Genomic DNA, 24,950 nt, shown 5'->3' with positions numbered 1-24,950 from the left:
CAAAAGAACTTACTCCCAGGTAAGAGAATACAGTGGTGCCTTGCAAGACGAAATTAATTCGTTCCACGAGTTTTGTCGCCTTGCAATTTTTTTTGTCTTGCGAAGCACGGTGTTGGAAAAGTTTTGGAAAAGCTTCAAAAATCACCAAAGTCTTCAAAAACCTCAAAAAAGGCTACCACACCACGTGCTATGAGTTGCTCCTCGAAGTCAAGTCGCAACTGTATTAATGGTGTTAAGAAAAAGGAAACAAACTTGCAAGACGTTTCCGTCTTGCAAAGCAAGCCCATAGGGAAAATCGTCTTGCGAAGCAGCTCAAAAAACAAAAAACCCTTTCGTTTTGCGAGTTTTCCGTCTTGCGAGGCATTCGTCTTGCAAGGTACCACTGTATAGTATTGCAGCCCAAGTGTGCTTTACAATTTAGGGCCATGCTGATTTTGAAAATGACAATTTCTGGCCTCTATAAAATGTTGGCGAGTTGTTAGGAAGAAAGTTAAAGTGTAAGTGTTCTCTCACACAAATGAAGAAGCAAAGTGATGCAAGCAGGCCCTGTGTACCACACCACAAGTGTTTCTTATAGTTGCAAGAGGTCTGTCATTCCACATTTCCACAAGACCTCAATTTCTTGCTCATTCTACCAAAGGTTCTGAACTGCAGCCACAATGATTGATGTTTAGCTTTGAACTTCTGCAGGGAGATGTCATGACTGCTTGTGATTAACTTGGCTAAAGGGGAAGGAAACAGAATGCCCAACCCTCCAACCCTGGGGGGTCTGTAGCGATATTCATAAAAACCAGGCAGAAGTGATGAGATGCCAAGAATTTGCATTTCTTAATGCAGAATTCCTGTCCTCGTTCACTTTGTGGGGCCCTAAGGCTCTGCATCAATAAATATAGATAGACTTTCCAATAAAGGGAACAAGACAGAAATACAAGCACACACTGAGTGGCCTGGAATACTGAATACCCTCTCAACCTGCAAAGCATGGCAACAACAAGAGTATCAGAGTATATTGGAGGAAGCAATTCATGATGGCCTTCCTCAGCTGTCCTAAGTCCATAGGTCCAGTGTTACTTCCTTGACCTTCCTGCAATGGCAAATAATCTACACGTTCGATTTTACGCAGCCAGCATTGTTTCCAAACCCTCTAGATTCAGAGAACCTATTCTTCTGCAATGTTTTCCCACAAGACATCACTTTCTTTTCCTTTCCTTCACAGTAAGAGGACTGCTAACATGGTGGCAATTGTTCCAAACTGCTAACATATTCACTGAGAGGAGATGGTGTTAAATAGTCTGTAACATCCCATTTTACTTGCACATCTGCATTAACCTTTAAGGCTGCTATTAAAAGAGTGCCAAATCTCCTCTGTGCTAAATAAAAACAGCAATGTGTAGGTTAAACACATTGCTTCATCCTCCCAGCCTGCGATCTGGAGGTGTTTTATTCAACAGCATCTGCATTCCCCCCCCCCCATTTAACAAGCAGCCCTCACTTTGAAACTCACACATACTTTTCTCAGTCTTGCTATGTGCATCAAAGTGTAAAAGAAGAGGAAGCAAATCCACGGCCTGTCACTTTTGCCTCGGGTTCAAGTTTGAATTGTGTTTGTTAATTCACTCTCGGGACAAAGGCCAGCTTGGTTGGTGCAGAATGGGATATAAGAACTGCCACCTGTCTTGATGGATTTGATGGAAAGGCAGGGCTGTAATGAGAATGGAAGAGAATCGGGAAAATACAGTACTCTGTCACTCTGAACTAGAATGGTGTCATAGCATGGCTAGGGATTTAAGTGCACTTTAACACTGATAAGAGAGGCAACATTTCGTTTCTCCAGCAACCGTAAGTCAAGCCTCTTCCACACAAGAATTCTCTTTCATTTTTATCAGAATTTAGATGTCACGTGGATAAATTATAGACATTCTTACAAAAAGCATGCTGTGAACACCTTAACCAGGTGTCAGTCAGCAATGATGATGATGAAAATGGAAGTCGCTCCACATCTAACACCCATACCGTGATTGGCAACTGTCACTGAGGGATGAATGATGGAATCTCAGCACAGGGAACTCTTTCACTCACAAATGCTTACTGATGGACATGATACCTGACAGACATGGAAACCTTTCCACTAGTCAGGCTTTTTATGCCACTGCCAAATCAACAGAAACCTACCGAGAAAAAATTGTCAGCAGGACCGGTGGGTGGCAAAACCCTGAAGCTATCTGTCTGCAATTTGCTAGGATTAATCCCCTCATAAGGACCAGCTCCTGCCAACCTAGCAGTTCGAAAGCACGTCAAAGTGCAAGTAGATAAATAGGTACTGCTCCGGTGGGAAGGTAAACGGTGTTTCCGTGCACTGCTGTGGTTCGCCAGAAGCAGCTTAGTCATGCTGGCCACATGACCCGGGGGGAAAAACTGTCTGCAGACAAATGTCGGCTCCCTCGGCCAGTAAAGCGAGATGAGCGCCGCAACCCCAGAGTCATTCGTGACTGGACTTAACTGTCAGAGGTCCTTTACCTTTAGGAGCTAAAAATTTTCTCCAAAGCTCATGCCCATGTGCAATTAAAAAAACAACCTAAAAAGTTACATCCATGTTAATTTTAAAATATTTTAAACTGTAAAGTGTGAAAATCTCTGGTGCTACCTGTCTGCAATTTGGCATAACTAATCTCCTATTGGGGGCTACAGAGTCTCCAATTTCATGCCCCTATGTAAAAAAAAAAAAATACGCAATGGCTATTTTTATTTTATTTATTTATTTATATTTTAAAGGCTAGCATGTAAACCCTTGGAACGACTTATATGCAGTTTGACAGGGTTAATCCTCCATGCAGAGGCTATCATGTCCTGATATGAACAAACAAGAAAGTTATGGCCATTTCGGTTTCCAAATGCAAGTCAACAGGATTCCTGAATATTTGTGTTTTTAGATAGCAATTTGGATCCCCACTGCCTACACTGACTGGTAGCCCCCTCTCTGGGGTTCCAGTCAAGGATCTTCCCCAGCCCTTCTGGGAAGGAATCGAACCAGGGACCTTCTGCAGGCAAACAACATGCTCTGCTCCTGAGCTACATGCCTTCCCCAAAGGCTGTTGAACATATTACATACATGATGGAAAATCAGGTGCTAAGGATGGCGGTTGAAGGATAAAGAGATGGTACTTCCAGAAGGAACTGGGAGCAACTCATCAAGCTACAGCAGATCAATAGGAGCCCAAGAAACAAAGACTAGCAGCAACTCCCTCAGTACACAGATTTTGTTAGGTCCATTAGGGCAAATGAGCTGCCGCCCCACCAACCTCAGCCTGTCTTCACCTTCACTTTCTTACTTGCAACTAGTGCAGGACATGACAGTGCCTGTTGGGTCCCTCCTGCTTAGTCTCAGTGTTGCTCTTGTACAACTAAACAGGGAGGAGGATGGTGACAGAACTAGAATTAGTTGTTTATGCCTATTATTGGCTCTGGCGCCAACTTCTGTTGGGCTCCTTGCCTTTTGCCCTACCAGTCCCAATGGACACCAGCTGCCACTAAATCAGACCTATGACGTCTCCTTGCAGAGATGGACTCTGGTAATATGACACCCTGAGCAAAGTCAACATTTGGCACCCCCCAAAATCAATGTTCTCCGTTATGGATCTTCTCAATTTTGCACCCTCTTAGCTCAGCGCCCTAGGCGGGGGAACTGCCCACACTGCTCTAATCCTTCCCCACACATTACATATAGAATTCAGAATCAGAACTATGCAGCAAAGTCTCAGAAATGTGGACCCTGCGACAGATGTGATGCCATTAACTTAAGTTTAAAGTACCTTCTCAGTTTCAGTTACCTGCGTGATATAAATTACATCAAACAGTAAGAGAAGGCTTTGCTGATTACTGCATTCATGAAGGTTAAACAGTTGAAATCCCTGACATTCTCAAGCCCAGGAGAGACATTCTTGCAGGGGGACTGAAAAAGTTATTTACTTTAATAATAAAAAACAACAACCATCCCTTCTGAGTTCCTTATGCAATGAGCCTATGAATATTAATGTTTTCTTATTTTCTCACCTTTGCGATGTGGTAATGAAATACCTCCAGGTTGCAAGTGATGCAAATTAATTACTTGTGTTTGATTAGCTAGTTCCAAAGAAAGATGGGGGGAGGGGGAGAGAGAAAAGGAGGAGTGTGAAACCAATATAGTTCAAATACTTTTCAAAAAATAAAAACACCCATAGTTGAATTAACATGTAAGAAAATTAGGCAACGACCTATGAATATGAAAAGATGCCAAAGTTTTCAGAGCAAACTACAAGTGCCATGTGGAATGAATCATATAATTATAGAGTAGGAAAGGACCCCAAGGGTCATCTAAGTCCAACCCCCTGCAATGTAGGAATCTCAACTAAAGCATCCATGACAGGTGGCTATCCAACCTCTGCTTAAAAACCTCTAAAGAAGGAAAGTCCACCACCTCCCAAAGGAGTCTTGTTCCACAGTCAAACAGCTCTTACTGTCAGAAAGTTCTTCCTGGTGTTTAGTCAGAATCTCCTTTCTTTTAACTTGAAGCCATTGGTTTGAGTCTTGCCCTCCATATCAGGAGAAAACAAGCTTGCTCCATCTTCCATGTGACAGCCCTTGATATTTGAAGATGGCCATCTCCTCTTATTATCCTCTTTTCTAGGGTCAACCGTTCCTCATAAGGCTTGGTTTCCAGAACCTTGATCATATTGGTTGCCCTCCACGGCACACAATCCAGCTTGTCAATATCCTTCTTAAATTGTGGTGCCTAGAACTGGACACAGTATTCTAGGTGTAGTCTGACCAAGACAGAATACAGTAGTACTATTACTTCCCTTAACCTGGATACTATACACCCTAGAACAGCATTAGCTTTTTTTGCTGCTGCATCACACTGTTCACTCATGTTAAGCTTGTGGTCTACTAAGACACCTAGATCCTTTTCACATGTACAGTGATACCTCTACTTACGGACACGATCTGTTCTGGGGTGCCGTTTGCACCCCAAAAAGTCTGTAAGTAGAGAGTCGCTCATGCAAAGTGTGCAGAACGCTCCTGTGCGTGGCGAAACCCGGAAGTATACACTTCTGGGTTTGCTGCATTCACAACCCAAAAATCTGCAACATGAACCCAACGCAGCTAGAGGTATGACTGTACTACTGGTAAGCCAGGTATCCCCCATCTTATATGTGCACAGCTGGCTTTTCCTGCCTAAGTATAGAACCTTCCATTTACATAGAAATTCATTTTGTTAGTTTGGGCCCAGTACTCCAGTCTGTTTAAGGTCATCTTGAATCCATTCAGTTTGCCTATTTAGAAGATATGTGTTCCCTCTCCTTATGTCAATCAAGCATGGAAATGACTGCGAAGCCCTCTAAACATGAAGAACGTGCCAAATGCAAGCAAATATATCCCTTCTCCAGCCAAATCAGCAGCCCGCTCTTTGCTTAACACTCTTTCTTGTTAGCTCTTTGGAAGCTTTCCATTCATTGCTAAGGCACAGGAGTGCAAATAAATGGAAATACAGGTTATTCCCTCTCTAGACCAGCTCATTCCCACTGAATAGCATCTGGATGGGGTATTGCGCCACAACCAGTGGAACGGGGTAGAACACAAAAAATAGTTTCCTTTTTGCTGGGGATATTTTCAGTCATCTGTGAAATCCTATTCTTCCAAGTGCTTCATTAAACAGTTCTAAAGCATTAGCAACTTACTAACTTTGCCACACTTAATAAGCACACATTCTGAAACTGGGACTAATTACACAAATAAAAGCCCAGTAATGTAAGGAACAAAATCCGCATAGTCAACCAACCATAAGATAATGAAGAGTAATTTTCCTGGAACCACAGACATCGCTAAAGGAAAAGGATGCTTTAAATTAAGAGCTTAAGAAGTTGCCATTGTGTTATCCAGTTCATTATTTCCTGCACTAGCAATGGTCTTCCAAGGTTTTAGACAGGACCCCTTTCCCAGTCCTACCTAGTGACCGCCTGCATCCACAACGTATTTGCCACCATTGAGTTACAGAGTTCCCCTAGTTTACTTCCTCTAAAGGATGAACAGTATCAATTTATACATTGATGGGTTGGGTTTCGCCATTGGTTTGCCCTGTGAATCTGGCAGGCTATTGAAGTGCAGTTAGGACAGTACTGGATGTGAAGGCCCCTGTTTCCGAACTTAGACATGAAAACTCAATGGTCAACCTTGAGCCAGTCAGAATGTCTTGGCCTAATCTACCTCAAGGGATTGTTGCGGGAATAAAATGAGCTAACAATAAGTATGCCATCCCAGGTAGCTTCGAGGAGAGATGGCGTGCGAATGTATAAATGAATAATGGGCATAGAAGCTTATACTGTTCATCCAGCATCAACATGTGACCTGCATGAGATCGGGCCCCCCTCCCAAAAAAACAGTTTTGTTTGGGTGAGATTGCAGCACCCAAAATGGCTGCCGTCCTCTCACATGAAAAAAAAAAAGAGATGTCCCACTTTTTCCAGGATAGTTGAGGGGTATGCACTATATGCAGAGATGCAGCACCATCCTATATTTATTTATTTATTTATTTATTTATTTATTTATTTATTTATTTATTTGAGTTTATACATCTGATTGTAAACAAAAAACAAAAAACACCTCAAAGTGGTTTACAAAAATATATATAATCCAGAGCTACTGCTCTAGTGGGAAGCCTATGTAACCTTGCTGGGGTAGGGCAGAATGAGAAATAAAAAGGAGAGCTCATGGCCTGTATGGAAAAACAACACTTGGAACCAGCCTCTAATTGCAGAAATGAATCGCTGATGGGCAATTGTGATTTATTTTTCACAGTTTAGCAGAAGAATCAGGTTCTGTGCTAATTAGGCTCCTGAACAAGTGAAAGAAACGTGAGATTCTACATGTGAACAAGAATTACATTTTCTTTTTCTCTCTCTCTCACCCCAGCCTAGAATATTAAATCGAAGAGATTATTTCATTGATATTTTGTACCCCCATTCTCCTCCTCCTCCCGCCCCACCCTTGTCAAAACTCACCATGCTGCTATAAATGAATTCATTAATTTTTAATCTCAAACACTTTCAATTAATTCAGGATGTGAAAGGTTAGATTTGAAATAAGGTGTAACACAAAGGGGATGTCAGGCACCCTGATGGGAGCCAGATTGGCTCTGATCTTACGCATTCTGAGTGAGATGTTGTTGTTCAGTTTTAGATGAAGGGGCTCATTATCTCCAAGATAATTGCCCAGATGCCATATCAGTGAGGTCACACTAAACAAGGCTGTGGTTTCTGAACCAGTCTTTAGCTAATCAACAGTTAACAGTGGCAGCAGTGACTTTAGGAAAATGTCTCTGACTCACGAAACCAAGATCTCTGCCCTACCAAGCCAAGAATAACCATTTCTTTGCTCTCCTTTTGCTTCTCAAGGTTTGAAAACAGATCACAGGCAGGTGGATTCAGACACCTCTTGGGGTGGGCACTAATTTGCACAAACAACCTGAAGTCAGATGAAGTGGTTTTATGAGCTTAGATGACGTATTTGAAGCTTTTTTGTGGACCGAATGCACCAAGATTAGCATGTCTATGCCCTACAATACCTGGGAAAACATGTCAAACTTTTGCTAGGCCACACACTGGGGATGTCGGGGAAGAGGGAAGAGACTGTGGGACATGGGTGCCAATGTGAATAAAACGTTGTGGGGACCCAGCCCCCTCAAATATTTTATTGTGGGGGCCAAAGCCCCCACACTGCGAGGATATGGCTTCTATGCTGTGGGATCTCCTATGCTATAAAAGCCATCCAAAGAAATAGGCAAATCCATGTACAAGCTGTGCCTCTCTTTATATACTGCTTCCTGCACTTCCAGTTACTGTTAATGGGAGAAATAACACAGGGGGTAAGAGAGTGGGAAGATCTCCAGTCAACTTGTCCAAAGTGGAGTAGCCCACTGAAATGCACACAGCACTCATATGTCTACTTTATCACAATTACGTTTGAATTGAGGCTGCCAGGCTTTTCATAATGAAACCTTGTGGGCATTCACAGAACTGTTCCAGTATTTCTGCTCAGTTTTTTCTCTCTCTCTCTATTTTAAAGGTAAGGAGGTGCTGGAGAATTGTGACAGAAACCCACTCTTTACAAGGTGTTGCTAGTTCCTGAAAAGACTTGAGGCACAGACCTATGACAGAAATTTGCATAACATTTGCACATACTAATTTACATGTAGAGACGCCAATTTAGGCTGACCCACAGAGGAAAAAAGAACACTATAAATCTAAAAACCAAACAAAGTTTTTCTAAGTTTTACAGAAGGGTGTAGAGAAGGGGTAGGCAACCTAAGGCCCATGGGCCACAAGCAGCCCACGGGGGTCGTTTAACCGGCCCATGAGCCACTCCCAAACCAAGCTGCATGCTGCTCTAAAGCATCACAGCGTGGGGACTCACTTCTGCTGCACTAGAATTTGGAAATCGCATCTGCGCAGACGCCGGAAATTGCAGGTGTGCGTGTGAAATCCGGGCCGCAGAAAGATCTCTGCTGGAGTGAACCGGCCCAGGTGAGGTAAATCTTGCCGACCCCTGGTGTAGAGGCCAGGAGACCTGAGGCTTAATGAAAGTTTCCCTGGGCCACCACCAACTCTTTGGCTCTTTGTTTTTTGGGCAGCATAATATTTATTTAGGTGAGGATTAATTTCTAGTAACAGTCCCAATGTGGAATACAATGTTAACAACCCAGTGACGTACACAATATCACTATCAATCAAATCAGTCTATAAAAATATCAATAAAAACAATAACAAACATAAAAACCAACATATCTATTTTCCTATGTTTCTGGATCAATATAAGCATATTGATAGAGAATTCATCATGGCTAATCAGGGCCTGTGATGGATTTGATAAAAGTCTTGGGTCCGCTGTTATGCAAAGAGTTAATCTTTCAATGGTCATTTACACTTATAGTTTCTGTATGATCTTAAATTTATTGCTTCATCTGGATTTCCAAGCACTGGTGGTAATCCAGAGAATTTAGAGCAGGGGCGTGTTAATATATTTTCATTTGCTTGAATCTTATCTTGCTTTGTTCCATTTTAATAGAGATCTGCATCTGCTTTTTCATTTGCTCCTACCTCCACTCAGATTTGGGCTTGAATACTACATTTCAATATATTCACCGTCAAATATATGGCTTTCTGCCTCTTGGAGCTGCTATCCCATATGCACTTATGTGGGTGCGAAACCCAGTATATTCAACAGGGCTCCCTTCTGAGTAGACATGGATAGGATTGCACTGTAAATAACTTACAGATAAGATTTGGCAGGGACAGTAACCCAATGCCTTTCTACCTTTGCAGATTCAGTGATGGAAATATTAAGAAACTAAGACCCTGTGGGCAGCAGTATACTTCCCTCTTCCTGTCAAGCTTCGAGAAAAAGCCAAATTTGAGGAAGAAGCCTGAAGTAAAATAACTGCAGAGAAATGCTCTCCTCTCCATCCTGACTCTACAGAAAGGAACAGGCAAGTCCTTTCATTTTGAAGGCCAAAGCTGAACTCTGGTGAATGTCAGTTCAAATTAAACCCTGGGGCTGCAAGCCACAATGGATGGACCCACAATGTTCCCTATGATATATAGAGCTCTTCTGCAATATAAAAATTGGGAGATGATAAAAAGGCAATTGCAAAATCTCATCTCACATTGCAATTCATACTGACACAACAGGCCTATTTGCTACTTCCGAATCATTTGCGCCAAGTACTTTCTCTCAAGATCGTTATACCCAACAAATATCACTTTCAGCTAGTTGATCTAGTTAACTTTAATCTGGTAAGTGGTCAACACCAACTTGCTCCACAAAGAAAATTATCAAGATCATAGATTGCAATCCATAAGCCACTCAACGCTGAATATAGGGAGTTAGTACTTTGGGATGTATCAAGGGTTCAAGATTAAGAGATTTATAAATGCTTTTGTTCCAGATCCTTGGGGGGGGGGGGATTACTTCTCTTGAGACGGCAGCCGAAAGACACTTACTAGCAGGGCCAGCCTGCCTATGAGGCAGGGTGAAGTTGCCACTTGGGCAGCGGAAGCCCCAAGACCCTGTAAGCGCCCTGCCCTCCCTGCTGCCTCTGTTGCAGGCACCACGCAGGATTTTGGCAAGATCTCACTGGTACCCGCTGCCACAGCTTCACAACCCAAGGAAAGGAGGTAGCAGCAATGGGGTAGCGGCAGGGCAAGATGGCATGTTCCCGTTTTGCCTCAGGCTGTGAAATGGGATGTGCTGCATCTGCTTATTATGGAGAAAGCCTCAATGAAGCAGTGGAACAATAACAGAATTGTGCTTCATGCATGGGTGGGGCCATAGCTTAGCGGTTGGAGCATCTGCCGGGCATTCAGAAGGTCCCAGGTTCAATCCAGTTAGGGCTGAGACAGAGCCTGAAATCCTGGTGAGCTGGTGCCGGTCAAAACTGAGCTGGATGGATCAATGGTCGGACTGAGTATAAGGTAGCTTCCTAATCATGGATTCCTGCAATACAGTGGTACCCCGCAAGACGAATGCCTCGCAAGACGGAAAACCCGCAAGACGAAAGGGTTTTCTGTTTTGGAGGCGCTTCGCAAGACGAATTTCCCTATGGGCTTGCTTCACAAGACGAAAGCCCATAGGGAAATCTCCGGGGACCTCTTTTAAATGCTGGTGGTGGGGAGCAAAGCCTTCCCCCCCCTCCGGCCTTCAGAAGAGGTCCAGGAAGGCCGGCGGGGGTCAAAAGGCTTTGCTCCCCACCGCCAGCATTTTAAAAGCAGTCCGGCATAGCAGGGAAGAGCTTCCCGCTATCGCGGACGGCTTTTGAAGGCGGGGGGGAGCAAAGACTTTCGCCCCCCGCCGGCCTTCAGAAGAGGTCCTGGACCTCTTCTGAAGGCCGGCGGGGGGCAAAAGTCTTTGCTCCCCCCGCCTGCCTTCCCGGGAGAGCGGAGAAAGGCAGCGCCTTTCTCCGCTGTTCCCGACGGCTTTTGAAGGCAGGCGGGGGGGGAAGACTTTCGCCCCCCGCCCGCCTTCAGAAGAGGTCCAGGACCTCTTCTGAAGGCCGGTGGGGGGCGAAAGTCTTTCCCCCCCCCCTGCCTGCCTTCCCGGGAGAGCGGAGACTTCTCTGCTGTCCCGGGCGATCTTAAAATGCTGGCGGGCGGCAGCGAAGCCTTCGCTGCCGACCCCCAGCATTTTAAAAGCCCCGGGGCAGCGGAGACTTCTCTGCTGTCCCGGGCGATCTTAAAATGCTGGCGGACAGCAGCAAAGCTTTCGCTGCCACCCACCAGCATTTTAAAATCGCCCCGGGACAGCGGGGGCTTTTAAAATGCTGGCGGTCGGCAGCAAAGCCCTCCTGTCCCCGGAGCTTGCGGGGCGGGAGGTGGGGAGAAGGGCTTTTCTTCCCACCCCCAGCCTTCAGAACAGCCTTCTGAAGGCTGAGGGTGGGAAGAAAAGCCCTTCTCCCCCCCCCCCAGCCTTCAGAAGAGGTCGGGGGACAGACTGTCCCCGGACCTGGTCTGAAGGCGGTTTCCCTAGGAACGCATTAATTGATTTTCAATGCATTCCTATGGGAAACCGTGCATCGCAAGACGAAAAACTCGCAAGAAGAAAAAACTTGCGGAACGAATTAATTTCGTCTTGCGAGGCACCACTGTATTCTCTTTTAGACCACCTTTTCTGCAAGGAATTTTGTACATGCTTTGAAACCCAAGACTCCTGCCACTTGCAGGTTTTTGAATTGCAGCACACTTTTTTGCGGGGTAAGGATGATGCTGAAAATGCCAAGTGGCAGGAGTCTTGGGTTCAGTATTGTGGAACATTTTGCTTGTTTCTTGGAAGAGAAAGAGAGAGACCCCTGCTAACAGTTTGCATCTTTGGGTTAGCTGTGAGTACAGGCAACGAGCAAGCTTTTCATTGGCACATCTAGTCATTCAGAGGAAGTAGAGTTGGCACCCCAGGTTACTGTCATGGCTTTGACTATGCTACTATTCTTGTTGTTGATGCTGTTCATTAACATAGATGCTTCTGTCCAGGCATATCTCAGGTGTTAGGACATATCCAGCTATCCTGATATCCAAGGGGACAGCTATCCAGATATCCAAACTGGGGTCCCAGGTTGTTCTGGCTAGAACTCAATATATAACACTGAACTTAGCTCTGGGTGTTTATCCAAAGGGAGACACAAAATTATTGGTGCATTTCAGCCTCCAAATTTTCCCCAGCCCAGATGTTATGTCACCCCACATAAATCGCATGGTTTAAAGTGCCCTGACGTATCAAAACAGCAATACTGCATGAAGTCTATCCCAGTACCCAAGACCAGGCTTCCTCAATCTCAGCCCTCCAGATGTTTTGAGACTACAATTCCCATCATCCCTGACTACTGGTCCTGCCAGCTAGGGATCATGGGAGTTGTAGGCCAAAAACATCTGGAGGGCCGAGGTTAAGGAAGCCTGCCCAAGACAAAGCACTTTCGAGAAAATAAATTCTGTGGCAGGAAGTCTACAAGAAGCGGGGGGGGGGTGCCACTAGGGGCGCATTGGAAGATGGCCGACAATAACATCTCTCCGACCCACACGAGGTAATTAAGAGGCTGTGATGGGAGTAAGCAGCCTCCTGGCCCCCCCAAGCGAGTGGGAGGGACTGCCCTTGCCTGCTGTGCCCTATACCACCCCCGAACTCGAGGGGGTGGGGGCACTAGGCAGAAAGCCCTTGTGTGGATCTCGGCTCTCCTGGACGCTGTCTCTGATTCGTGCCTCTAACTGCAGCAACTTTAAAAGAAACAATTAGGAGGAAGCTAATGCACATATTTCAAGGAAGAATGGGGAGTAAAGACTCCTAATTGAAGAGATCTCTGATAAAGAAGACGGGTTGGATAAACAGGAATATATCATGAGAAGACACACCAAGGCTCGGTATGTTGGCAACGGGACTGGATGGGGGGGGGGGGACTTTCCTTTCTTTTCTCTATGTGATTAACCAAGAATCCCCCCCCCAAGTCAGAAATGCCACTTAAATTACCCAAGCTGATGATTTAAGACTGTGTGGAGATAATTTTCTAACCAAAAGCATGTTTTAAGGAGATCGTGGAAAGTATAAGAGCTTTGGGATGACGCAGTAAAAAACAGCATCGCCATTTTGGCAAGTTCTGTCGAAAGACCTATGTCTGGAAGGAGGAATGGATCTGCTTTCATATTGCGGGCGAGCCTCTTCAGAGGACTAAAAGAAGGCGACAGATTTGCGAAGATTAATGATGGAAAGAGTGCTTTTATTTATGGAAGTGATGATATATGGAAACCATCTCAATATGGTGATTCGATGAACGGAAAAATTCACACAGGATTATAATGTGTATACTTAAGGAGATTATCAGAAGAGATCACAAAGAAAAAAGAAAAATACTATGAATAAGATGAGACGTGGGGACAGCAAGATAGGACTGGATAGAAATATGAACATTATTTGGACAGATTTGTGGATATTAACGCAGCAGTAAGATGATGATTGGAATCCCCTTCGGAAGTTGAAATATGGGTACCCCCAACAAAAAAATTAAAATTCGGCTTTGTAATTTGGAATTTATGTGATGTGATTTGATTTGATTTGATTGGTCGGTTAATAAAAAATATTTTTTTAAAAAAATAAAAAAATTTAACAAAGGAAGTCTACAAGAAGCAATGTATACCTCTTGGAATTGCAGCCTGCAAATTCCATCACACACACACATCCAGAAAAGCACAGAGGTGTTCACATAAAAAGCCATTCATATGTAAAGGAGAGTGGGATCACAGCTTGTGACCACCCCCTCACCCATCCATGAATTCAGCATTCAGGAGAAGGGGCTGTTTGCACATTCTGACACAGCATAAAAAACAAAATGAGGACTAGCAGAAATTCTAATTTCAATATGCAGAATCAGTACATTTTTTCATCTGCTCCAACAACCTCATGTCACTATAGAATCTGCCCAGAAATTGCAAACTTATAGGAAAAGGCTTCATTAGCATCCCAAATAAGGGAATGTATTTTCTGGAAAAAGAACCCACCACGATAGTATCCATTCATTGTGCAGTAACCTGTCCTGCACAAATTTAAAAATTTAAAAATAAAAAAGTTGCTTGTTCTTTGAGTTTGACATGTAGCAGAAAAAGCATCCTATATTATATTATTGATGGGCTGAATTGTGGTGGCCTATGGCTCTGAGCAATAAAGATTCAGTTCAGTAATTATAGATCAAAACCACTCTCCTCCAGAGTGTAAAACGAAAGACTATATAGGGCACTATCTAAGGCTTAGTGTTTGTGTACACTTGAATATAAGCGTCCAGGAAGCAAAATGTTCAGCTCCAAGACAGATCAGGGTAAGACAGACTGGGGGACAGGGGGGCTGAATCCAGAAGATCATCTATTCTGCAAACCCACAGCAACATACTTTGAATGAGGCATCCCCCTAAGAGGAACTGTCAAATGACATTATGGTGGACCTACTATAAAGAAGTTTTCATAGCAAACAGATAGCTGCTTTTGAAGACAGTATAGCAAGGTGATACATACCAAAAGCATTTGCAACAATTAATTCACCATTGTGTAGCATAGTCCAGCAAAGCCATACCACTTGGTTTGTTGAATTCATAGGGTCGTTGCAAGTATGCCATGCAACAAAAGGAGAGGTTAAGATCTCCTTAGATCTATTGAATCGTGTTGATTTTATAGAATGGTCTCCATGTCTACCTGGATTCATAGAGCATAACCAAGTTCTGTTGAATTTGCCAAGCAAAATTAACTAATAAGGAATATAATTAATTGCCTATCTTTCCATTAAGTTCATTATCTGCCATGTAGCACAAGCATGGCTTTCTGTTGAGAAAAGACAGCTTTAAAAATAGTATTTGCATTTTTACCATAACGCTCAAAATGTTTTAAACATTGAAGCAGCCTCCTCTGGAATAAAAAATGGCATTTGGGTTTTAAAAATGAGAATGTAATATCAAAGTGAGTCAAGCTTCAGGCTTTCCATGTTTTAATGTTATTATGTATGACATTATGCCACTATAATCTAATATTCTGTTATGGTGTCACAGCACAGAAGAATCACAGTAAAGTGATTACAGATCACCAGGGACGTGAGATGTAAAAGGCTTGCGCAGCACGAATAGCAGGAACATATACAGTCATTTCTCTTTCCCTATACATCAGATATTTGCTTGCAATGGGGGATAAGAGGTTCAAATGGAACAATGTTGCATGCCATTGACAGCTGTTAGAAATCAATCCTGTATACTACCGGCATTGCCTTTTTTTCAGAACACTAATACGATATAGGACCATTTGGCTAGAACTGGACAGGAGATGAATCGTGTACTCATTTGCTTCTTAACCTTGTCTCCTGCTTTGACTTGTGGCTGTGACTTGTTCTTTGGTCCCGTTTAGTTGTCTGATCCCATGGCTGGTGGTTCCCCAGCTCCTGGTTCACCTCAGATGGTTTCCCTTGCTTGTCAATACTCAAAATAAAGGGGACAAACTGTTCAAATAAGGTGTACAGGGGCAACAGAGCAGGTAACATGTGCTGATCTGGACAGAACCAGGTGGGGTCAGAGGTCTGCGCAGAGGTCTCAGAAAGATCCCCACATTCTTCTTTTCTGAGGTAGGTGGGTGGGTGCCTTTCTATTGTAGTAGCTCCATACAAATAGCAGTTCTGGTTAGTCATCAACGACTTAAATGTTACAACCTATGCAAATATATTATGCTCACGTTAGATCACACAAGATACCATTTAGGCATAACATTTTTAGAAAAACAAGAGAAAGGAAATATACTACAATATGCCATCGCTGTTCCAACAACTGAAATTCATTCAAAAAAGAGGTAGGAAACCTCAGGTGCAGGCGCCAAATGTGGCCTTCCCTCTGGCCCTCCAAGCTCTCCTCTGGCCACACCCCTCATCAGACTAGCTCTGTGCCTACCTTGGATATATTTGTATGGCTGGAATGTGAGCATACTTATCATCTCAACAGTTGGTTCTAGAGGTTGGAAGGGAGAATGTTAACAGAATATCGAGTCAGGAAGTACACTGGGAGTGAAAAGGCGAAAGCACCAGAAACCTCTGCTTGCATAAACATTCTTGAAAGCAGGATTGTGTGTGACTGTCCCAATAGCATAACAAATGTGCAATAGAAAAGGTGTCTGGAGGAGCCTCTGATGTCATAGCACCTCGCTTTTTGAATTGACTAGATTTTGGATGCATCTTTAAGAAACTCCTTACCCCTTTCAAAACAAAATTTATGAATTTCGCAAGCCAAAGTAACTTCTTACAACCCCACTCCAAAATAAGAATATAGTTACATTTTTGCCAGCTAACAGCCTATTAAGAATGCCACTGTATCACACCACCCAAGTTTTTACATCTCCTTGTGTAAGTCTGTGGGCAGATCCATACCATACATGAAAAGCACATTTAAAGCACACTCTTCTCCCAAAGAATCCACAGAACTCTCGTTTCACTCTCACAGAGCTACAATTCCCAGCCCCCTTAAGGAACTACAGTTCCCAGGAGACGCCATGTGTTTTAAATATGAACTGAATGTGTTTTCAATGTATGGTGTGGATCTGCTGTGTGTGCGTACACATGGATGTGCACGCACAAGCAGTGATGAAAGGCACCTCAGTCATTCTTCACTAAATCTAATCTGACCCCAATGCCATAGGAAGCTTCTGCCAAGGAAAAAAAGGGGGAAATAGAGAGTGGGAAGGCCTGTAAGGCAACTCCATTAAAACATCCCCATTGTCATCTTGCTTTCCTCACAGATGGGACAGAGGAGAAAGTTCCTGTCTTGTGGGTGGAGTGAACAGAAGGCTACACAGTCCAAATCACAGACTGTGCCACTCCCAGCCAGCCTGGAGCCAAGGAAAATAAGACTACCAGCTGGCACTAGCCCCTCATGCCTTAAAAGCCATCCCCACTAGCATGTTGAGAGGGCGTTCTTTAACATTAGAGGGAACGCTTCCAGAATGTATTTCTATTTAGGCTAATAGGCTGCAAGATTGCAGTACACAGCCCTGCTGTATTAGGGAGATCTATTTATAAATACCATTTGGGAGTGTATTCCATGTGCTTAGAAAAGCAGGCGCAATCGCCGATTCACTGAGATAGGACTGAGCACACTCTACTGGCCAATGGTAAACACTACAGTTTCTTTCAACGTTGTCATTAGAACACTTCAAAAACAGTGTAAATGTAAAACCTATCATCTTCTTTTTTTAGAAAAAGAAAAAGAAAGGTTGTTTTTCTATGATTCTACCTGGAAGACACTATGGGGATGAAGACAGTAGAAAAACACAGATTCAGAGCTGCTCCAGCTGCCTACTCTGCACATGAAACCACCATATCAGGTTACATGGGGCTGTATCCCGGCTCGCTTGGCTCACCAAACCCCTGCAATTCCCTCTACTTTAAACTCCTATGCAAACACGAAGCTCATTTCTCAACCCCTCCACTCTGTTTCAGAAGCTAACTTCTCTTTTATACTGCAGTTCTGCTTTGCCATTGTTTAAAATTGCCACTTGCCCCCTCTCAGTGTCTCTCAATTCCCTCTTTACTCAAACCTCTGCCATTGTTTTAAACCACCACTTTCTCCCTCTCAGTGTCCCTGCCTTCACTCTCCCAGGCCACAGCCGCTGCCATTGTGCAACCTGCCATCACGTTTGCTCTCCTACCCAGCCCTGACTTCATGCAAATCCAGGATTGTGATGTGGCTCTACAAATCCTCCAATATGGACTGCGTGATGACATTCTTTCATTTTTATTGTATAGATAAAATTTATTGTATAGATATTGTTAGATGGATAGGAAAGACAGTGACCAGATATAAAATCAGATGGAAGTGATGAAGCATAGAAAGCTGCACAGTAGAGACGCCATTCTTACACTGTACATGATATTGTTGCTTAGTTTCAAGCCAAATCCCAGAATGGCTGGCAAAGAATGACTGGACATTTCCAACAAGAATATATGTGCAATTTTCTAGAGAAGAGACTGCACACCTCACGCTAATAGACACAGGAACCCTGGGAGTAGAAAGAAGTAAAGTAGTCCCTTCTCTGGCCTTGGTCTAAGGATCCAGGTAAGAGGTAACTGTGGCCAATCCCACAACTCTAGAATGTGTTCCTATATGAAGCACATGGTTTCAAGCACCTCTTGGTGACATTTATGCTCCACATTTTTAACTGTACCCTCAGAATTTATGCCTTTAAAAATGGCGTGTTAAGAGTCCTTAAGACTTTGTATTCCTGTCTCTTCGTACTCTTAGGAGGCATGGTGATTAAATCAAAACACCACTCATGCCCTTGAAATCATGTCCAATAAACAAGATGATTAAAAGTGTACCTGCATGAATACAAATCAGTGGATTGAGTCATATTTTCAGCTGTCTGCCAACCCACAGCTGACCTATCTGTTGTATACTTGCTGATAGCTGCAGATTTCACACCACTAAGTTGTGCTACACAGTTTTTGTCGACAAAGTTTCCGTGTTGCAGTCTGCACAGAGCTTGGACTGGTGTGCGTGTTGAGCCCCTCACACCTTCAGTCTGCTCATGATTCCAGAGGTACAATGGGATTCTCCGTCATTTCTCCTTGTCCCTGCTGGGATGGTGCAGAAGCAACAGATGGCACAGAAAGAGCTAAAAGAAACCAACCAGATTATGATTTAGCTCCTGTCTGATAGCATTTCTAGGTGATCTCCCCCACCCTGCTGGTTCAACAAATGAATTACTTTCTTTCTCTATTTGGTTTAGTCCCCATCTCTCTCTTCCGTCCCTCCCCAACAAACACAGAATCAAGCCAAAACCTTATTAGGCACGGATATTCTGAAGCAAAGCAGCAGTTCCGAAAAATTCAAGACTGGCATAAATCCATAGCCCACAGCAGCTCTTTGCTTAAGACACATTGCCATCTAGCCACAGTACAATGTAATCTACAGCCCACACACCATAAAGAAGGGCTTTAAAACATTTTTTAAAAATGCCCTGCCACTCTGAACAATAACAAAGCGTTGATTCTGTGCTTTTCTGTTAAAATGGGCAAGAAGAAACTCAGCAGAAGAGGGAAGAAAATAAAGGGATGCATTAGTGGAAGATGGAGGAGGGGTAGTATGCCGTATTTCACCCCCCCCCCAATATTGCCTTTTTGAATTGAACATTTCCATGTCCTAGGAATAAATGATGTTCCCTTATATTAAGTAAAAATCAATGGTTCATCTAGCCCAGAACTGTCAGCAGGTCTCCAAAGGTCTCAGAGGGGTTGTGTCCAATGTTAGTCCTACTCAGAGTAAACCTATTGAAATAGACATGCCTAATTTATGTACACTGTTGTGTGGGTCAGTCTTGTCTCCCATGTTCTTGAACAGCTGCATAAAACTGCTGGGTGACATCATCCCAGGGAGGAAGAGAAGATCCTAAACAGATGCCTGAGATTAGTGGTGGAATTGGATGAGGACAAGTGGATATGTGCTTATGTGTTCAACTTGTTTTGGATGGGATCACACTCTCCATGAAGACTGTTAAGCCTGAGAGCAGGGACTTGTCACACTGCTAACCTTTGTAACCCTCTTGGAGAGGCCTTTTCAGGCAGAGTGGAGTAAAAATGCAAGACACTGTTATTTGGAAGAAAAAGCAATGGAGCTCCAATCTAGATCATGCAATAGACTGATACGTGGCCTATGCTGGTTTGCAGCCAAAAATCCCCTTTCCTGATTGCAAACTGAGTTTTTGGGTAGAGCAGTGCAGTGGTACCTCTGGTTAAGAACTTAATTTATTCTGGAGGTCTGTTCTTAACCTGAAACTGTTCTTAACCTAAGCACTTTAGCTAATGGGGCCTCCTGCTGCCGCTGCGCCACTGCTGCACGATTTCTGTTCTCATCCTGAAGCAAAGTTCTTAACCGAAGATAATATTTCTGGGTTAGTGGAGTCTGTAACCTGAAGCATATGTAACCTAAAGCATATGTAACCAGAGGTACCACTGTAGCTGCAATAGAGTTGGATAAAGTGAATCTCACTCCAAAGCTTGTCACCCCCTCAGAAAGAAAAAAGAGGAACAAAATGACAGGAAGGCCACATGAGCATTTCTTCAAAACCATAAAACATTATACACATCATCACTTTGCAAAGGCTTCAGGTAGTGGATAGGTTTGAAGGTTGGAAGTATAGCCTGTAAGTTTCCCCTACAATAAATAGCATTTGCCTTTATTATTTCTTGGCAGGAAGAAATAGCCTTTACTAGTAGATAAGAAGTACACTGCATTCTGCTGGTCAGCTTTCTTGCTCTAAAACATGCAAGCACTCAACCAGCAGATCCTGTTTCAAAGTTTTCAGTATTTTTCTCACTGTTTTACTGTCTGTGAACCTGGGGTCAGGGACCTGCTTTCTTGCTTCTTTCTGCACTACTATTGTAGTGATAAATTTCCTCTGCATTACTACTGAAACTCATTAGTGTCTTAGGAAGTCATTGCTCTGACAGTAAGAATGTGCCTCTGCTGTTGATTTAGCTGACATCTTAAAAATGAGTTTACATGAAGCAAGTATTGCTGTTCTACTCTATTTTCTTCAGAGATGGCACTATCGACACATGAACCCTCATGGTTCAGTAGTTTCACAATGCATTAATTTTCTTCACTAGATGACTAACAAGAGAAAGTTGACTTTGTCAACTTGATTTTTCATTGGATAATGCATTTGGTTCTCTGACACCCCACCTTATGAGGACAACAAGAACAAGCTGCTGAATGTCCAAAGGAAAAGCTCAAAGAACTCAGGCATTTCACATCTCATCCATTGTTAAGAATGTGGGTAGAGTGTTGGAGTTTGGTGGACTGGACACAGGAAAGAGGATAAAATACTTCTTCTGTGAAGTTCAGGGCTAATTATGTAGTAATCGGGTTCATACATGGCTAGGCTAATATCACAGCTGGATTTACTGCAGTAAACTAGAAAAATTTTCAGGGTAAATGAACATTCCTAAACAATCAGGGAACACATACTTGGAATCCACAGCCAATCAGGGTTTCCCCAACAGTTGCTCCCAAGAGAATTGTCTTTCTTTGTCCCCAGAGCTGAAGTTCTTTAACCCTCACCTGTAGTTACCACCACCATACCAGGAACGGAAATGTAATGGAAGAAAGATACATGTGCTCTATTTCTGCTGACCATAAAACTTTTTACATTGGGGGGCAGACAACAGTTCTATCCTTGTCTGAAGCTTGTCTACATACTAGGGATGGGAAATAAATTTGATTCAGTTCACATTTGAAGGTGAACCTCCCTAGATTTCCAAAGCAGTACACTTTAGCTTAGTCGATAGAGCATGAGGTTCTTAATCTCAGGGTCATAGGTTCGTGCCCCATATTCAGCAAAAATATACCTTAATTGCAAGAGTTTGGAGTAGATGATGCTTGGGATTCCTTCCAACTCTATAATTCTGGGAGTCTATGATTCTAAACACAACCTTCAAAATTTATACTTCTTTGAACTTTGCAGTCCAGAACTCCAGCCCACTAATGCGTACAAAAAGGCATATCCTAGGATAAAGTGTGCATAACCATGCATACATTTGTAAGCATAACATACCCTGTGAGGGGTAGAGGAAACAAGGATTGGGCCCACCTTCAAGAGCCAGTTTCTTACACCTGCATTAGAGTATAACATATTTTAGATGATGATCAGGAATTGACTAGATCCTCCCCAATCCCTGTAATTAACTGTGTTGCTTTCAGCTGAGCTGCTGTACCTCCATTCAACACAACATTGCTAATTTGAATTTCCAAAAGGTACAGTAATATACAGTGGTACCTCAGGTTACACATGCTTCAGGTTTCAGACTCCGTTAACCCAGAAATATTACCTCGGGTTAATAATAATAATAATAATAATATAATAATAATAATTTATTATTTATACCCCGCCCATCTGGCTGAGTTTCCCCAGCCACTCTGGGCGGCTCCCAGGCAGTGTTAAAAACAGTACAGCGTTACATATTAAAAACTTCCCTGAACAGGGCTGCCTTAAGATGTCTTCTGAATGTCAGGTAATTATTTATCTCTTTGACATCTGATGGGAGGGCGTTCCACAGGGCGGGCGCCACTACCGAGAAGGCCCTCTGTCTGGTTCCCTGTAGCCTCACTTCTCGCAATGAGGAAACTGCCAGAAGGCCCTCGGCGCTGGATCTCAGTGTCCGGGCTGAACGATAGGGGTGGAGACGCTCCTTCAGGTAAGAACTTTGCTTCAGGATGAGAACACAAATCGTGCTCCAGCGGCACGGGGGCAGCAGGAGGCCCCATTAGCTAAAGTGGTGCTTCAGGTTAAGAACAGTTTCAGGTTAAGAACGGACCTTCGGAACAAATTAAGTACATAACCTGATGTCCCACTGTACATTGCTTATACCATTTTTTTACACCATTCTCCTATGCATGTTTACTCAGACATACATCCTACAGTGTATTATGCAGCTGATTCCCAGGTAAGTGTATACAGTGGTACCTCGAGTTAAAAACTTAATTCGTTCTGGAGGTCCGCTCTTAACTTGAAACTGTTCTTAACCTGAGGTACCACTTTAGCTAATGGGGCCTCCCACTGCCACCGCCGCGTGATTTCCGCTCTCATCCTGAAGCAAAGTTCTTAACCAGAGATACTATTTCTGGGTTAACGGAGTCTGTAACCTGAAGCGTCTGTAACCCGAGGTATCACTGTATAATATTTCAGCCTTATTTCTAGTTTGGTAGCTGATTGACTGACCTCTTTTACTCTCCCACAACAAGCATTCAAGCAAAGCCTGCAGTAGCTGCAAATGGCCACATTAGGGAGACAGCCGACCACCAAGAACAGACAAGAAAGAAAAAGGCAGAAATCAATACACACTTCATAGAGGTGGAAGCTTCTCTGCTTTCATTCGTTTTAGATAAGGTTAAGCCACAATAAACTCAATACCAATGCACACTGTTGGTAAAAAGGTAAAAGCATTGCCAGCACACAAAAGTCACATTTTCCCTTTCTACTGCAAAAAAGTTCAAAAGCTTGTTTTGCCTTTGGAAACCTTTCATGATGCTTTTATAGTGCACTTTAGAAAAATGTTATTTCCCAAGGGGTAGGGATTTGTTTTGGGCCAAAAAATGAATGGGGTAAATAAATTAACATACTAGCAAACATTGTTGCAGATTGGCAATCATTTCCCCACAATTTTTAATTAAACTAACAACAAAATGTCTCTATTAGAGGTATGCATTAAGGGCAAGCAGCAGACAGTCCCTGGGTACACACTAATTCCCTGGGTGCTACCATATGTCAATTCCAGAAGGAAAACAGCATAATGGAACCACTGTATCATTGGCAATATGATTTGACACCAGAAGAAAACGTCTGTGGCCCTGTGTCAGGGGTGTGGAACCTGAAGCCCTGCAGGTGTTGCTGGACAATACCTTCTGCCATTCCCAATAATTTATCATGCTGTCTGGGAAGGGCCACAGGCCCCATCTTTGCCCTAAGCCCTTTATTTCCCTTATCAAAGTAAAGACTATCATACAGCCTATTCAGTGCCCTTTCCATGGCCTAGTTCACAGCACCTACACCACCTCTATCTCAGCCATCTTTTGACAGCATTGGCCATGTTGGCAGGGTCTGGGGCAACTGAGCTTAGTACGATCACAGATTTTCGCATTCAATTTATCATGCACAAAGATTTAGCATGCGCATTCAATTTAGCATGCACTCTTGATAGGAAGTCTGAAGGCTGCTTCTTGCATGATGCTTTGTGCTCTGTTGCCACTCACAAGTACAAAAATACAGGAATATGGTATTTTTGAAACACCTACATGTATAAATCACTCCTTTATCAAAATGCATGTGAGCTTTGTGTGGGAAAGGTCTAGCTACTGTTAATGTTATCATTGTATTTATCATTGTTTGTAAAGCAATCAAAATAACATAAAACACAACATAGAGATTGTCCACGTGCTTACAAACTAAAGTAATTTAAAATGAAAGGGGAACAGAAATAACACTAGCATGGCCTTTATATCCAATGGTATGTGCACACACAATGTCATCCAAATGTAGAACTGGAAATTGTAATTGTTCTGGGATGTAAATAACTGTCACAAATAATTCTGTATTAACACTGTAGTGCTTAACTACAAACACAAGAGGTCTCCTTAAGTATATATTTCAGATGCTGCTTTATCTCGTTAACATACCTACACCCAATATATATTCTGCAGGGGGGGGGGGAATTAATAGTGCACAGCATACCATCTGGTAAAATCTTAGAATTACGTAAGAACTTGCTGAAGACTAGGGGTGGGTGGAAATTTAGTTCAGTTTGCATTTTACGATGAACCTACCTAATTTACCTTTCAGGAAACAATATGTGAACCCAAATACAGCTGTCCTTTGAAATTCACACTACTCCAGATTTTGCTGTGCTCTTCTCCAACCGTGTACCCAAAAATGTGTACATTAGTGGAAAGTGAACATAAAAATGCACATACCCATGAAAATAACACACAAACACCTTGCAAGAATGTATATATTAATCAAAACAGCATGCAAAAGATATATGTTAGGAGAAATGGACTGAAATGCTAACCTTTGTGGGAATGTTAGAAAAATACAATCTGAAGTAAAACTATGGGTAACTGAATTTAAGATCAGGAAAATGAAAAAGTTGAAATAGACAAAATTTCCATCCCTTCTGAATGCTCATCCCATATGGTTGCTATCACTTTAAATGACACAGCAAATACAATATAGGCTTCCTGTCACTATAAGGAGGTAGTTGTGGAGATTTCAGTTCCATCAAGTATTCCTGCAGTCTTCAATCAGGCCCATGACCTCTTCCCCCTGGGGTCAGATCCAATAGTGAACCAGTGCACAGAAATGGCTCACTGTGTG

At 43.0% G+C, this 24,950-nt stretch overlaps 2 long non-coding RNA genes across 2 annotated transcripts in view; both read right to left on the bottom strand.

Moving 5' to 3' along the window:
• LOC310714763 overlaps positions 1–24,950 on the bottom strand; it is a 203,992-nt gene that overhangs the window by 174,563 nt on the left and 4,479 nt on the right. The gene's annotated exons all lie outside the window — the stretch shown is intronic.
• LOC310714772 lies at positions 1,516–23,760 on the bottom strand. The gene is made up of 4 exons (XR_014530060.1): positions 22,800–23,760; positions 21,636–21,694; positions 4,051–4,119; positions 1,516–1,702 (listed from the first exon to the last, which is right to left on the bottom strand). It is a non-coding gene; the product is annotated as an uncharacterized lncRNA (long non-coding RNA).

The sequence above is a fragment of the Podarcis liolepis genome, assembly GCF_965112155.1.
Source record: "Podarcis liolepis genome assembly, chromosome: 9".
NCBI classification, from domain to species: domain Eukaryota; kingdom Metazoa; phylum Chordata; class Lepidosauria; order Squamata; family Lacertidae; genus Podarcis; species Podarcis liolepis.
This window is presented reverse-complemented; position numbering and strand designations above follow the sequence as displayed.